Here is a 12,262-nt window from a genome sequence, read left to right on the forward strand (position 1 = left end):
CCACATGGAAGGGGGTTGGAAAAAACACTGTAGCACTACACCATAAAAAATATAAGTTCATTTCACCATTTTCTTTCTGCAACTATTCTTTGAGTTTCTGATTAGATCTTTGAAGTCTTTAATTGATAAGCTCTATATTTCAAATTTTCTAACTTAACTTGGTTGACGAGTTCTCACCGTCATCCGTTTGGCGCCATCTGTGGGAAGGATAGATTGCAAGTCACTGTTCTTCCATCGATTCTGATAAGAAAAAGGTGTCGCGACATTCGAAATGGTTGAGAGAGTCGCACGAGGTGGAGGTCCATCTTGACAGACATCAGCTAAAAGCCTCCATGAGGGATCCTCCTCCACCTGCAAATGTGGAGGCCGCATAGGAGCCTGAGGTTCACGGAGATAAAAGGGAGGCCTCGTCCCCAGTGGTCCCACCTGAGGAGGATCGTCCAAGGTCGGCGGCTGCCCCAGCGAGGGGTGCCAGTGAGTTCCTGCCTCCAAGGCCGCCGCAGGTGCCAAACTCCGGTCAGTAGGATCCAGGCCCATCGACGCACCGGGCTGACAAGCACCCTCGGGTCCACTCCGTGTGCTTGAGTTCAAAGTCTCAATTCTACGAAGATGAGATACGAGAACTTCACCGTAAGAATCAGAGGCTAGAAACCACCCTGGAAAACATGCAAGAGGTGCTAAATGGCCTGTTGCGAGGGAGATCAAACATGACACTCCCTAAGCGAAAAGAGAGAGGTCAAGAGGGGGTAGAAACCACCGTCCCAGTAGATGACGGAAGGACCCGACTCTCCATTAGTAACATCCCCTAGACAAAACAGCACGAATGTCCCGGACTACCGAAGCAGCCCCAGGGGCCAGAGCCGAAGACCAACGCTGCCCCTCGTAACGATGTTGAGGTCACCTCAAGGGGAACACCCTCAGATTTACGAGAAGAACTCAACAAAACGAGGGCAGGTAAAAGGACCACACCCCCTATGGCACCCCGGGAAGGCAAAGGAAAGGGGGATCCAAACCCATCCACGCTGAGAGACTCCTTGAACAAGAGGAGGTAAGACCTGGACACAGAAATGAGGAGCCTACGAAGAAAAATCATCACTACCTCCGGATGTAAAGCCTTTGAGGATAAGTTCGACCATGAGTCACCCTTCATCAAGGAGATCCAAGCCATCCGACCCCCGGCCAACTTCAAGGAGCCCCATATGACCCCCTATGGAGGAAGCATAGATCTAAAATATCATCTGGATGCATTTAATGACCTGATTAAGCTGAGGGGAATTAGTAGCGGGGCCATATGTCATTGCTTCATTGTCACATTGAAAGGACCTGTGTACAAATGGTTCAAAAGACTTAGACCGGGGTCCATCAGATCTTGGCAATAGTTTTCTGATGAATTCCTCCAGCAACACCACGTCGTGCGAGACTACACGATGCCAGGCACCAGCCTTGCCAACGTGAAGCAAGGAGAAAACGAGAGTCTGAAAAGCTACATTCATAGGTTCAATATGGAGGCAGCTAAAGTAGGGAGCTTGACCCACAGAGAGCTGAAAATGGCCATCACAGCTGGAGTGCGCCTGGGAAGCAAGTTATGGGATAACATGCTCAAGAGGGAGGTCACAGACTTGGATGATTTCTACGAGTGAGCGCAAAGCCGGAAAAGGCCAGTCGCCACCAAAACCTTCAATCCGAGAAAGCCAAAGTGGTGCAAAGAAGAAGAGGGTCTATGAGGGACCGAGAGATGATCGACCCCAAAAGCATCAACGCTCTGATGAGCGCAGACAGGGCCCCTACACCGTTTATACTAACCTCACCCATGCAAGAGAGCATATTTATGTTACGAACGAAAACCACGTCCCTTTTAGAAGGCCCCCGCCAATGAAAAAGGACCGGTCTAAAAGAGACCCCAACAAGTATTGCCAGTATCACAAAGATATCGACCACACCACCGCAGAATGCAACCATTTGAAGGTGGAAATCGAGGAGCTCATCTGCAGGGGACATCTGGGCATATATGTGATAACTCTTGAATAAAGAGTTATTTGTCATACTTTTAAGCTTATGATAAACAAAAAAGAACAAGCTGAGTGATACTTTTTAATGGTTTCATTTCATTTTATTATCCATTTTTTTATGGTCTCTTTTTGAAATATCTGAACATTTAATAGCACTTAGAGAGTTCTTACATGGTGCTCTCTGAAGAAAGCAAGAAAAGAAAACAGATTTTTATTAGGTGTTGCTTGTGATAAAATGTAGGGATTGTTGAAGACAGGAGCTTTTGCTGCATCATTTTTCTAGCAAAAGAAGGAGGAATCAGCAGCTCAAAAAGGAGATCATGTGGCATCATTTATCCAGCTGTAAAGGAGACTGACGTGCAAAGTGGAAAAAGATATTAAATGAGCAGTTATTTTAGTAAGTGGGCCACGTGTGAGGGAAAGAAAGAGGGCAAAATGGAGAAAGTAAAAGAAGGAAAAAGAAGAGGGTTGTACCCTAGCTAATTCAGGAAGGAGCAGCCTCCATTTTTGACAAGACTTGAGCTAGAAGTTTACTGTAGAAAACCAGAGAGAATATCAGATAAAAATGCTAGGAAGAAATAGAAGAAGATTCAAAGGAAGAAGGAGGCCAACCAAAGAGGCTCGAGCATCATTTTGGATTTGTTCTTCTTTTCTTTCTAAACTCTATTCTATTAATTTATGAGTTGGATTCTAACTAAATATTATGGGCTGTTTTGATTATGAATTAATGTATATGAAATCAGCCATGAACTAATTTTTTGGTGGCTTGAATTGTTGATGAACCCTATGTTATAATCTATCCATTTCTTGCACTTTATTTTAGTAAAATCTCCCTTGATCATTCAAGTGTGCTTAAATTGATTGCTTGTTGTTGTTTGGCCATCAATGGCAAGTTATTTTAATTATATTTAATGCTGGAAAGGTTGAATGTAATAGGAAGAACTTGGATGACACAAGTCATAATCTAGGTTAGGTTATGTTAGTAATTAATATAGGGATATGTTAATTACCTTGTGTAACATATGAGAAGTGAACTGTGATTGCATTCTTAAATCTGATTTTGCATAGGAATATGTTTGATTAGGTAGAAGAATTAAGGTCATAAGATTTGGGAAAGTTTTATGCATGTTAAATGAACTTTTTGTTATCCTGAGAGTTTTGCTAGACAATTGCTGCAGCAATACGTTCACATTGTGTTGAGGAAAAATAATATAGGGGGATTCAATGATTCAAGTCCATTTTAAAATTTATATATTTCTCTCAAGGTTCTTGTTCAGTTTACTTTGAGTAATTTTACTTTCTTTTTATTGGGTTAAATTGGAAAATCAAAGACATTCAAATTGTTCACTAGTGTAATTGTTTAGTAATTAATTTTTGCATTTAGTTTTAATTTACAATCCCTGTGGAGACGATCTTGAATACTTACTACTTTATTGCTTGTTTTGTGACTGTGTACACTTGCACATTTTAATTGAGTCAATTTAAACAACAATATGTCCACAAGGAAAACCAAAGACCAGAAGAATGAGCATCCCCGCCGCGGGCGCGAGAGGTGGCCCCTGAAGTACAGGGAGAGGTGAGGACCATCTTTGGAGGACCAGGATTCGGGGGCGAATCAAGGAAGGGTCGAGATAGATATGCAAGGGAGGCCAGACGAAGTCCACCACCATGCTTCTTAAGTTTGGAGCAATGCCCCCTGAAGATTTTTAAGGGTGAAAATGACTCAATAACCTTCACCGAAGAAGATGCCCAGGGTGTACACTTCCCCCATAATGACCCCATAGTGTTGATTGTCCAGTTTGCTAACATGAGGGTGCATCGGGTTTTGGTGGATAACGGAAGCTCTATGGACATCTTATATCGCCCAGTGTTGGAAAAGATGGGACAAAAAATCTGACACCTAAAGCCTTGCAATACTTCTTTGTATGATTTACGGGAGATTCGATACAGCCCATAGGGGCAATCGAGTTAGCCCTCACTATGGGAGAACAACCCAAAAAAACCACCATAATGGCAAAATTTGTTGTGGTAGATTGCGCCTCAGCCTTCAATGCGGTATTAGGGAGACCTTCCCTTAGAGAATTGAAGGCGATAACTTATGTATACCACTTAGCTATGAAATTCCCAACTCCTGGGGGAATAGCATGCATGAAAGGAAAGTAGAAGGAAGTGAGAGAATGCTATAACACATCCCTCCACACAGCCATAAAGCCATCAGCGCCTATGAAGATGGTTGTGCATGAAGGCACGAACCCAAGCGAATTGGACCCACAAGTCACAAAAAAGCCTAGAGCTGAACCGGTAGAGGAATTGGAGGAAGTAATGGTCATGAATGAGCTGTTGAGAAAGTTGAAGGTAGGAAAAAACCTTGTAGGTGACATGAAGGAGAAGCTAGTAGAGTTCTTAAAAGCCAACCTCAATGTATTCGTGTGGAGTCACGAGGATATGGTGGGGATAGACCCAGCGGTCATGTGCCATCATCTGAACATCGACCCAAAAGCAAGGCCGGTGAGGCAGAAAAGGAGAGCGCTAGACCCAGAGTGATACGCGACCCTAAAAGAGGAGGTTGACAAGTTGAAGGCGAACGGGTTCATCCGAGAGGCATTTTACCCAATATGGGTATCAAACCCAGTGCTAGTCCCGAAGCCCAACGGAAAATGGAGAACTTGTGTGGATTTTACCAGCCTCAACAAGGCCTGCCCCAAGGACAGCTTCCCGCTTCATAGGATAGACCAGTTGGTAGACGCCACAGCGGGGCACGAGCTACTTAGCTTCATGGATGCATATTCTGGGTATAACCAAATACCCATGAACCCTGCTGATGAAGAGCACACTTTGTTCATAACGGACAAGGGGTTGTATTGCTATAAAGTGATGTCCTTTGATTTAAAAAATGCAGGTGCCACTTATCAAAGGTTGGTGAAGAAAATGTTCGCAAATCAAATAGGAAGGAACATGGAAGTATTCGTGGACGATATGCTGGTGAAGACAAAGAAGGCGGGGGAGCTCACCAGCAACCTCATGGAAATGTTTAACACCCTTCGAAGGTATAGAATGAATCTGAATCCACTCAAATGCACCTTCCGAGTTTCGTCAGGAAAATTCCTGGGTTTCATAGTGAATTCCCGAGGTATCGAGGGTAATCCTGAAAAAATCAAGACCTTGCTGGAAATGAGCCCACAACGAAGCAAAAAAGAGGTGCAATTCTTAACGGGGAGAGTAGCAACCCTCAATAGGTTCATCTCCAAGTCTACTGACAAATGCCTCCCTTTCTTCAACATCCTAAAATGGAACAAAAAGCTCGCTTAGGATGATGAATGCCAGGATGCCTTCACCAAGCTAAAGGAACACCTTGGAAAGCCACCCCTTTTGGCCAAGCCAGAAAAAGGGGAGAAGTTGTATTATCTAGCTGTATCAGAGCATGCCATAAGCACCGCCTTGGTCAAGGGGGAAAAGAAGCACCAACAACATGTGTACTATGTGAGTAAACGGTTGAAAGACGCAGAAACTTGGTACCTGGAAATAGAGAAGTTAGCATATGCCCTGATAGTGGCTTCTCGAAAGTTGAGGCCCTATGTTTACACAAAAAATAGCTATTGATGACGTGGCAAGAATTTTTTTCACGTGGCCGACACATGGCAGAGATGCTTCTCGCCTATCGACCAGAGATAATTCCGTATGAGAAGTTCAAGTTTTATATACGACCAGCCTGGTCGTATACTCCGTTTATTTATGAATAAATCTGTACAGTTGTAGTGATATCCAAGAATATCTTGTCATTATGAACTGAAGATCCGTTCATTAAGGAAATATATTATTAATTGATTCATGTAACCCTCCTTGAGTCTATAAATATACAAGAAATAGCTCAAGGAGGGATCTGTTGACCGTTTTCTGAATTACACTTCTATTATCCATTGTTTGTATTTTTTTCTCCTTCTAAGGTCTGTGAAACTCAGGAACCCTAGTTCTTTGATCACACCTTTGAAGCTCAATATTAATAATAGTATCAAGTGGACGTAGGTTATTACCAATCACTAGGGCCGAACCACTATAATTCTCTGTGTTCTTTATTTCCCATTAGATCGTTTTCTCAAGCTTTGTACTATTTTTCTGTCGTTTTCTTGACTCCGTGTCGTTGACTAAAATGAGGGTCAACATTCTGGTGCTTTCATTGAGAGTTGAACTCAAGAAGATCTAATGGCAAAAACTACCAAGAAGACTGTACAGGCTGCCGCCGCACCATCCCAGCCTCCTCCCCTAAATGTGGCTGAAGACAAACCTAATTTGGAGTTTGATGAGGAGGAGTTGGATTCTGAGACCCTGAAGACAATGTTGGGGGGTGTTGCAGGTTGAGTTGGCCAGTCTGAGGGCCAATCAAGAGAATGTTTATGAGACAATGGCATCACAGCAAAGGGAGATAGAGCGCCAGCGCCAGGAGCTGAGCGAGCGGCAGGTGAAGATGAGCTAGCGAGCAGCGGAGAAGAGACGATGACTTGAGGGATGTACTCAATGACCGCTGAGAAAGGCATGATGAGTAAATTCCCTCGGCACCAGAGGCCCCAGCAATCCCAGAAGCCATGCAGGCTCAAATCGATGCCCTGAACCAGGCTATGCAGCAGCTAGTCGGGGGGCGGACATCACACATTGAGTACGATCAGAGGAGAGGCACCCCTTTCGTACAGAGGATTGCTGTGGAAGAAACTCCCAGTAAGTTCAAGATGCCGACTCTGCCGAATTTCGACGGGTATGGAGACCCAGTATCTCATGTCAACAAGTTTGAGATACAAATGGACATTCAGAAAGCCTCTGAAGATGCTCGCTGTAGGATCTTCCCAGCGACACTTTCTGATGTCGCCCAGGAGTGGTTCTTTAAGTTCCCTCCTGCAAATATAGTATCCTTGGAGATGTTCATGAAGGAGTTTTACGGACAGTTCTATGCGGGTCGTGTGCACCCCACCGAGGCGAACCAACTGGTCGAGATACGCCAGAAAAAGGGGGAGCCCTTGAAGGAATACGTTCAACGCTTCATGCGAGCCGCAGCAGGAGCCAAGACTGTGGGTGATGAAGGGAAGATGATGGCCCTAACTGCTGGGGTTAGGCACCATTCTCCCCTATGGAGTAGCCTTAGAAACCATGGGGTTAAAAGTACCTAGGATTTTTTAGATCGAGCAGATCGATACATCATTCTCGAGGATGCGATTGCCAACGAAGGGAAATCACCAGCAAAAGACAAGGGGCCCAAGGAAGAACCCGCCAAAGCCGCCAACGGGTCAGAGCCCAATGGCAACGGGAATGGCAATGGTAAGAATGGTGGAAAGCGGGCGAGCAACGAACCCTCGACCTCCGAGAGTAAGCGCCCCAAAGGTAATCGGTATGAATCGAGATTCACCAATTACACTGCCCTTGTTGAAAGCCAAGCCGAGGTTTACCAGGCAACCAGCTCGAGCGTGCCCTACAAACGACCCGTACCAATAAGGAAAGATATCTCCAAGAGAGATTCAACAAAGTTCTGTCGTTTTCATAACGACTACGGGCACGACACTAATGAGTGTAACCAGCGGAAGGATGAAATTGAGTTCCTGATAAGACAGGGACATTTAAGAAGATATGTACGAGCCACGGGAGGTTCCCAGCGAGAGGCTCAAGGTGGCAACGAGTCGGCGCCTGCACGCCAACGCTCACCACCTCTTTAGCCAGCTCCCGTTGCAGGTACCCTACTCACCATCTGTGGAGGCCCACATCTTGCAAGAGACAGTGGGAAAGCGAGGGAACGATATGCTTGAACCCTACGTCATGACCAGGACATCGAGTTGATGATTTTCGAGGATCGTGAATCAAAAAAGGTTCGAACAGAGGAGGAACTCATCACCTTCTCTGATCACGATGCCCAGCACGTGTGATTTGCACACTCCGATCCGCTGGTCGTGGACATACAGATCATGAACATGATGGTGAAAAGGGTGTTGGTCGATATAGGAAGTTCGGTCAACATCCTATATAAGTCCTCGCTGGAAAGGTTGAAGTTGTCCGTGAAGGACCTAGAGCCGTGCAACCAAACCATTTATGGTTTTTCCAAAGAAGGGCTCGCCCCAGTAGGGTCGATTAAACTTCCAATCACAGCAGGCACTGCGCCAGCTAACAGGATATTACTCACTACTTTTATAGTAGTTAATTGTCCTTCAGCGTACAACACTGTGATAGGGAGACCAATTCTGGTCAACCTGCGAGCTGTCACTTCTATATAGCACCTCGCCATGAAATTCCCAACGAACGCAGGGATAGGATGCGTGTTGGGAAACCAGAGGGAAGCGAGGGAGTGCCACAACATCTCGATCACCAAGGCAAAGAAGGGTGTATCGAGAGATGCCACCAGGAAGGAGTTAAAAATGGCAACTGATGTTCAAGCCTGCTCAGGTGATAATCTCACCAAATAGGACGTTGCCCAAAGTGAGGATAGAGACTTAGATCCTCGCTTTGGGGATTTTGAAGAAAATGTGGGACCCATCGAGGACCTTGAAGAGGTCCAACTCGATGAGGAAAATCCGATCAGAGTTATGAAAGTCAGTAAAAACTTAGAGACAACAACAAAACAAGAACTGGTGGAGTTCTTAAGGAGGAACCAGGATGTCTTTTCCTGGTCGCATAAAGACATGGTCGGGATAGATCGTACAGTCATCAGCCATGTCCTTAACATCGACAAAAGCTTTCCACCAGTGCAACAAAAAAGTAGGCTACTCGACAAAGACAGATCAAAGGCCTTGAAAGAGGAAGTCGAGAAGCTGAAGGAGAATGGGTTCATCAGGGTGGTGTTTTATCCATCGTGGGTCTCTAATCCCGTACTCGTGCCCAAGCCGAATGGCAAGTGGCGTACGTGTGTAGGTTTTACAGGGCTAAATAAAGCCTGCCCCAAAAACTGTTTTCCACTCCCGAGGATCGACCAGCTGGTCGATGCCACTGCAGGGCACGAGATTCTCTCATTCATGGATGCATACTCTAGGTATAATCAAATTAGTATGCATCCCCCTGATGAGGATCACACTAGCTTTCAAACTGATACAGGGCTCTACTGTTACAAGGTGATGCCCTTTGGTTTGAAAAACGCTGGTGCGACTTACCAGAGAATCGTCAACCACATGTTCAAGGAGCTGATTGGCACAAACATGGAGGTTTACATCGATGACATGCTGGTTAAGTCGAAGAAAGAAAAAGGGCATGTAAGGGATTTGCAAGAATGCTTCAGCGTCCTGAATAAATATAGGATGAAGTTAAATCCCCTTAAATGCTCCTTCAGAGTTGGATCAGGGAAGTTCTTGGGATTTATAGTTAACTCAAGAGGAATTGAAGCTAATCCCGAGAAAATAAAAGCCCTGATCAAGATGAAGTCGCTAGTGAAGATTAAAGATGTCCAAAGCCTGACTGGGAGGATTGCTGCTCTCAGTAGATTCATTTCAAAATCGACAGACAAGTGCGTCCCATTTTTCAATCTACTCAGAGGCAATAAGAAATTTGAATGGGCAGATGAGTGCGAACAGGCCTTTCAAGCACTAAAAGCGCATATGGCGCAACCACCCATCCAGTCAAAGCCGGTCGATAAAGAGACTTTGTTCATCTACCTGGCAATCACGGATTACGCTGCTAGTGGTGTTCTTGTAAGAGAAGAAGAAGGTGTGCAGAAGGTTGTCTATTATGTAAGCAAAAGGCTGATCGGAGCAGAATTGAGGTATCCCCCCATCGAAAGGTTAGCCTATTGTTTAGTTTTGGCCTCTAGGAAGCTACAACCTTACTTCCAAGCTCATCCAATTACGGTCTTAACCGACCAGCCTCTTCGACAAGTCCTGCAAAAGCCAGAAGCTGCAGGAAGATTACTAAAGTGGGCAGTCGAACTCGGGCAGTTCGACATATCTTACTTACTGCGAGCAGCAATAAGAGGGCAAACCTTGGCTGAATTCATCGCCGAATTCACAGAGCTCGTGTGTGGCGAGCATATTGAAGAGCCCAGTGAGCATGAGTGTCAAATCCAAGCACCCTCATGGAAGTTGTTCACAGACGGTTTCATCCAACGAATCCCACGCAGGAGCGGAAGTGATATTGATAACGCCGGAAGGGCATCGATTTTACTGTGTAATTAGATTTGACTTCACTGCTTCTAACAATGAGGCTGAATATGAAGCGGTACTCGCTGGACTGCAGTTATCAAAGGATATGAACATAAAAGTGCTTGACATCTATAGTGATTCTCAACTGGTGGTGAATCAAGTCTTGGGAGAGTACCAGGCACGAGGTTTGAAGATGGTTGTATGTTTGAACAAACCAAAGGATCTGTTAGCCCAGTTTGACAGATACACTCTCCAGCAAGTACCTCGCGATCAGAATTCCAACGCAGATGCTTTGGTAAAGTTGGCAAGTGCAAAGGATGCTGATACTCTTAACATAGTGCCAGTCGAGCGACTGTCAGTACCAAGCATCCAAACAGCAGAAGCCACTCTGGACATCCAGATGGCAGATACATGGATGGCACCTTATGAAGAGTATGTGTCAAGTGGCGTGCTATCAGCAGACAGAAACAAAGCCAAGACCCTTCAGCGGCAAGCTGCTAGGTATATCCTGGTCGATGGGATCCTGTACCGAAGGGGATACTCACTGCCACTCCTCAGATGTGTTACAAAGGAGAAAGCCAAAGAGTTAATGAAAGAGTTTCACGAAGGCTTTTGCGGGGACCACGCTGGGGGGAAAAGTCTGTCAAAAAAGATCCTAAGGTAGGGCTATTTCTGGCCAACCATGTATGAAGACTCAATGGAGTTCGTGCGGAGATGTGACAAGTGTCAGAGATTTTCTAAAATCCCACGAGCAGCTCCCAACGAGTTAAAGTAGATGCAAAGTCCATGGCCCTTCGCAGCTTGGGAAAAGATCTAATCGGATCTTTTCCTACAGGAAAAGGTGGTGTAAAGTATGCAGTGGTTGCCGTCGACTGCTTCACCAAATGGGCCGAGGCTGAGCCACTTACAACCATAACGACCAAGAAAGTGCTTGACTTCGTAGTCATGAACATCATTTGTCGCTATGGATTACCAAGGAAGATAGTCTCGGACAACGACACCCAGTTTGACAGTGATCTATTCACAGACTTCTGCAAATGGCATGATATTATCGAAAGCTTTTCTTCAGTCGATCATCCCCAAGCGAATGGACAAGTCGAAGCAGTTAACAAAATGCTGAAAGTTACCCTGAAGAAAAGACTTGAAGAAGCTAAGGGAGCATGGCTAGAATAGTTGCCTGAAGTTCTTTGGTCGTACAGAACTTCCCACCGAACAGCATCAGGTCAAACCCCGTTTTCCTTGGCGTACGGGTATGAAGCTATGTTGCCTGTGGAGTTAGATCCACCCTCGCACCGCAGATTAACATACGACCAAGACTCTAACAACCAGCTATTGATAGAATTCATGGCCTTGATTGATGAAAGGCCTGAACAAGCCCTGCTCTGAGTAGCTGTGTACCAGCAGAAGGTCGCCCGATATTTCAACTCTAAAGTATGAGAAAGAAAATTCAATGTTGGAGATCTTGTACTTCGAAGAGTTTTCCTTAACACCCGCGACCAAGCTGCTGGAGTACTCGGGCCAAATTGCGAAGGGACTTACCAGATTGATGAGGTCCTTCACCCAGGCACTTATAAACTTGCACGCTTAAACGGAGATCTCGTTCCTCGCTATTGGAATGGAGAACACCTGCGCAAGTATTACCAATGAACAAATCTTCTTAAAGAATTGGCTTGTATAAATTTTATTTTGGAAAAGTTTTGAAAAAGTGTAAGATCTTATTGATCACTCGTACAGATATGTTTAGTCCATTTATTACGAGAAATAAAAGGGACTGTGCTCAGCCAGTCATTTCTTGCCAACTATTGTATTTATTACAAGTATTTGCTCATTACGTGTGTTGTTTTGATGTATTATAATTCTAATTATATTGCTACGAGCAGTAATGTTCGAGCAGGTTCTGATCAAGGCAAGTGACCAAGGACCTAAAGCTCCTCGATCACTTGGGGGGCATATAAGGTACAAGTAAGCAAAGCATATCGTTAAAAGGTATGTAAACACATGAGCAAAATAAGTGAAAGCATGCTAGGGCACTTAGAGTATTTTTCAAAATTTTGTTATTTTGTTAAATCAAACCAAAGTGCTATGCTAAGTTCGGTCATGCGAACAAATGTTATAATAATATGCAAATATATTATAATATCAAAAGGAATCCTT

The sequence above is a fragment of the Humulus lupulus genome, chromosome 7 (genome assembly GCF_963169125.1).
Source record: "Humulus lupulus chromosome 7, drHumLupu1.1, whole genome shotgun sequence".
In the NCBI taxonomy this organism is placed as follows: domain Eukaryota; kingdom Viridiplantae; phylum Streptophyta; class Magnoliopsida; order Rosales; family Cannabaceae; genus Humulus; species Humulus lupulus.